Here is a 5,023-nt window from a genome sequence, read left to right on the forward strand (position 1 = left end):
GTGCTTAGCACGTATGTCCAGCATGGCCGTGGTGGCCTATACCGCAAGGCGTCTAGGCTGCAGGTGATGGGATATACATGCGTAATGCGTGTCTAGCTTGCCCATAGCCGCACTGCCGCAGTTGTCTGTGTATTGCAACAAGGGACCCAAAGGAAGGACACGGAGAGACGAGCGCGGTGTACAGTGCGCCCAGCCCACGAATATAACATCCCTGAAGTACGATACAACCCCACCGGTACGGGGGCCGTCTTCGCCACAGCACCCTGCGGCGTGGCCCCGGCCCGGCCCGGCCCGGCCCCGACGCGCCGTGCCACATTCAAAGGCGGCGGATAACGAGAGTGAAAGAGGAAAGACGTTGCCCCGCAAGGCGAGGGAGGGGCGTGCGGGGGCGGGCGGGGGCGGCGTGAAGGAGGAAGGCGTGACCCACAAAATGGCGAGTCGGCGGGACTGCGGCGGCGGTGCATGGCACGACGACAGAAGCCCCTCAACAACTACCTGCCCTGCCTGTCCCAGCTCACGCCACGGCCCGTGAGTTCCTCCTAGAGTCCCTCGTCGAGTCCTTCGTCGAGTGCCGCCGGCCGCAGCAGCAAAGGAACAGCAGTATCGTAGCCCTGCCGGCGCTGCTGTGCCGTAGTGTGGTGTTCCGCGTGGCGTGGGCGTCGACCTTTATTTTTGCGCGAGGGCGTGTGGGCAAATGGAAATGAGTCCGAAACGGGACGGAAGCTGAGAAGCGAGGAGTAGTGGAGCCGTGAGCCGCGGGACGAGGCGGGGCGGGGCGGGGCTGAGGCGGAGAGAACCAGAGTGAGGCGGAGCGGTACGAGGCAAGCGAGATGCGGGGGAATCATTTAATTAACGTGACGGCAACCGCGCGGCCCGTGCCGCCATGCGCCGCGCCGCTCCGCGCCACGCCACGCCATGCAGACCGAGTTAGGGACCCATTTCTGTCCTCGGCCAGACCAGGGAGGGGCCGTGGCGAGGGGCGGCCGGGGAGGGCCGAGAAGCCTGCTGCGGAGAGAGAGAAAGAGAGAAGAGTGGCCGCGGGTGAGTGACTGGGCGAATGCGTGGCCAGATGAGTAAGTGTGAGTGAAGGTGTCAGCTGCACCAGCCCCAGCCCCATCGTCGTCGTACGATCGGAGGGGATTGTGAGGGTCGTATACACCAAACGTTATCTGTTAGTCCTCTGGATAACGGAGCACCGAAAAACCCCCAAAGGAGGGCAGGGCTGAGCGGCCGATACCGGCCATGCGTTATCGTCCATGGCGTTTCCCCTAAAAATAAAACTATAATCGGGGAACGATTATCGGCGCCTAGAGCCCCGTTGGTTGCGCCAACAAAACACATGGCATCTGTCATATGCGTCATCTCGGGGTGAGTTAAAAGGAAGAGTTACTCGATTCTGCAGATAAAGCACGATTAATAACAGACAGCATGCGTGACAGGCAGAAAAGGAGGATGGGAAGGAGGAGGAGGGGAAGAGGAGGAGGGGAAGGAGGAGAAGGGGAGTTCTATAGTAACGCATGAGGTTGCCACTGCCCACTGGTCGCGCCCTGTTAAATACTTACCAACAAATTAGTTGATAAGCTGCCTACAAACTAGCTCACCAAATATTGTTTGTACAGATTCAAACGGTGCGCGGGTGACGTTACCGCGAAGGACTTTTCCTTTCGGCGGCCAGCCCCGCCCAACTCATCGACTGCGCCCCGCCACTTCCCCGTCACAGTCCTCGTCACTCCTGACGTCGCCAGGCGCGCGGCCGACGGCGCCGCCTGTTTTCCTCCGACAGGCCGGGCAGCCTTCGAACACTATCAGCAGCAGCGCCTAAGAAATTAATGGCCTGGTGCCGTCGTTGGGGGGGGGCGATACCGCGCGCTTGTACTTGCGCGCCTGGAAGGCGGTCGTGCGGCAGAGCCGGACAGAGCCGGGCAGAGCGGTGCGCGTGCACTTCTCGAGCCCGCCGCTCTCGCGGGCTCGCCTCTTTGCAGAAGCCCGCGGTGCATCTCCCCGCCGCCCTGCCCGCCCGGCCCGCGGGCCCGCGCCACCCCCCAGCTGACGCTGCAGACCCCGCGCAGTGTTTTGGTTATCGGTCGGACTCGGGCCTCGCCGCGCGCGCCCGTTGGCGTGAGCCTTGCTTGGCTTGACGTCGCCGGGCGCGCTGCTGGGGCGGAACGGGGCGGCGCGGGGCGTGGGGCTTAGCGACAGCAGTAGCAGCAGCAGCCTCGGCAACAGCCAACCCCGTGCCGTTGGCCGTATGCATTCGACGACTTTCCCCCCGGGCCGGACGCCCTGCCCCGGACGGTCAGACGGACCCGGACCGGCCGGCCGGGGGGCGACCTCGTCCGGCCGCCGCCGCCGCCGCCGCGGCGTCCTGTCGCGTCCTGGAACTGAACCGGGGAGCGCTCTGCTCTGGCGCCTGGTGGACAACCCACGCGTGTGTTGCCTAGCGTCTCTGAAGGACACACACACACACATGCACAAGAAAGATTTAGAGTCACACCACGCTGTGTGGACAAGCTGAAAAGGTAATACAGTACTTAAACTGCGCTAGACAGCGGAGCATACTTTGTCGTTTGCCGGGCGTGCCTGGGCTGAATTTGCAAAACTGTAGAGCATAAAACGCGGTGTCCCCAAATCGGCGCTTTGGGAAATATGCCACCCTGTTTAGTACTTATTCTTGTGTGCAAGACTCGAGGCTCCTGTTCGTTACATTCCTCCCGCATTCCTTTGGCCTCACACATCACACGCGATTGTCCTGCGCGACATGACGACACGACTCGAGGGAATGGCATTTAGGAATATCTTGACTTTGCGCGGAGGAGAACTACCTCCAGCCTCCCGCCGGCGCCAGTCCCCGGACACGCGCGTCCGGCTCTGGCTCCGGCTGCGGCTCAGCAGGCCACTGTACACCGAAATGAAGGCAGTTTTCAGTCTCGTTCCGCTCGTCTCGTGAAATGTCGGACGTGCATTGCATTATACCCATAATCTGCCAGCCGGCCTGACTTAACCTCAGCGCTGCCAGGCAGTGCCTCGGCGAATGCCGGGCTGCTCCCAGCCTGTTGTAAACCCTCCTAACTACGAATGCGCACGGCACACAGCAGCCTTAACCTTTCGCGGCGCGTACTTTCTGTCATGTCCATGTGTTCATGAGACGTGTTCTACACTCGTGCCGGATAGGGTTTATTTTCTCATCTCCCGGGTCGGTCGGGACGTCACGTCCTAGGAGGAGCCGTTGTCTCCCGAGATTTATGCAACTACCGAGCGAGTAAACACACACAGGAACCCGAAAAACAAAACACGTTGCCCTGCATGCCCTCCTGTGTTGTGTGTTGATCGCGCATCCAGAGATTTTGAATGTGATACGATACGAGCTCAAGTACCGACACAAAGGCAAAAACACAGAGGAAAAACAAAGAGTGAACAACAAAGGGATGTCTCGGGTGCTACGGCAAGAGTATTATCGTCAACCCGGATTCTTCACGAGGTTTGTACTCGTCGTCGATCGGTGCGAAATCGACACGATACAAAGCCCATGTGCAGCAGCCACAGCCCGGACGAGAGAGTCGGACGTAACGCCCACCTGCCCCTGCTGTGGCAGACGCGTCAGTTCGACCACCGCGTCGCCTCCTCGCACTCTTCGACGTCCAGAACAAAGGATCCCGACCCAGACCAAGATCGCAATCATCGAGATGGTTGCGGGGGCGGGTGGGAGGAGGAAGAGGGCGAATGGCAAGGCCGCGGACAATGTTCCGCCTCCCCCCCCCCTGCCCGTGTCTTCCGTTTCCGGTGGGCAGGCGCGGTTTCTTTTTTGTTGTTTTCGTATTTTCTCGTGTTTCTGTTTGCCGCGCTTAGCGAAACAGAGAACAAGAGCCCCCCCGAATGCTAATGACCGTCCTGTCGGCGCCTCTCATTGCACGTAGAACGAGCCACACACACACACACACACGTGATCGCACAAAGGGCGCCAGTGTTTGAACTCGCGACTGTGTGTTTCCGCTTCGGTGAAACCCTCGTTGCGGGGCAAGGGACACCGCCGCGTTCGTCCTGTCGTCCCTGCCGCCGATGCACACACCAGGCAAGCTTTTATCTGAACATGGATGTATTTCTGTCTCTCTAGCAGCAAGGAGGGAAGAGGGGCGAAGGGGGTGGTGCCGAGGAGGAGTCACTTAGATACACGGTCCTGCTGCTCCCGCTGGCCCCCGCCCCGCCCCGCCCCGTCTCGCCGTGGCGAGGCACGGCGTGGACAGGTTGCCCGGCGAGTAACGGCAGCGGCAGCAGCAGGAGCAGCATCCTGTCTCCTCTCTCCTCTCCTCTTCCCGTGGTCTTTCCCTCGGGTAACGCGAGGCGGGGCGCGGGTGTCTTCAGCACATGTAACCCTCGGCGTCGACGCTCCTCGGTGGTGATGGCGCGGCGGGCACCGCTTCCGCCCAGGGCCGGACGGCACCGGGGTGTCTCTAGGACGGACACATTCACAGAAAGTATTTTAGACAGTCCCCAAGACTGTTTCTGCCGTAGGGCAAAGTGACCCCTCCCCCCCTCCCTCCCTCACTTCTCCTCGCCACAGGGCGCTCGGCCGTGGCATTTTGCTAGTAACCACTGCACTGCATATGGATCATCCAGGAAGTTCGTGCGTCATTCTCCGTCTTGAGCCTGTCAAGTTGAGCCTATGCAAGCTCTCGTAGCGCCTGTCGCGTAGGCAACATCTTGCCTGCAATGCATGCGAGTACTGCGGGGTGGCCTACCCCGAGTCTTGCAGGCGCCGAGGTCCAGTACAATTTGCCGAATGACTTTGAGATAAAAACGGATGTGTACTTTCTGGACGATTCCGTACGCCCATAGCGCCAAGCGCAGTTTGCAGTTTGCACCCGGCGCTCTGCTCCACGGCACGAGCGGCACTTTGAGGGGTGTGCGGTTACAGGGCGGGTCCGTCCGAGTCTCGTCGCGTCTTTGTTCCCAGTTTAACTTTGACGCCCCTCTACCCCCTCCCCCTCTCCTGCCTTCTCCTCGCCCGTCTCTGTCTCCCCCCCCC

The 5,023-nt window shown here is 60.9% G+C and overlaps 1 protein-coding gene across 3 annotated transcripts in view; it reads left to right on the plus strand.

The window, feature by feature from the left end:
• Window positions 1-5,023, plus strand: part of LOC113211296 (uncharacterized) — a 29,691-nt gene that overhangs the window by 10,252 nt on the left and 14,416 nt on the right. The window lies entirely within an intron of this gene.

This window comes from Frankliniella occidentalis, unplaced genomic scaffold, assembly GCF_000697945.3.
Source record: "Frankliniella occidentalis isolate FOCC.00 unplaced genomic scaffold, Focc_3.1 Scaffold169, whole genome shotgun sequence".
Classification (NCBI taxonomy): domain Eukaryota; kingdom Metazoa; phylum Arthropoda; class Insecta; order Thysanoptera; family Thripidae; genus Frankliniella; species Frankliniella occidentalis.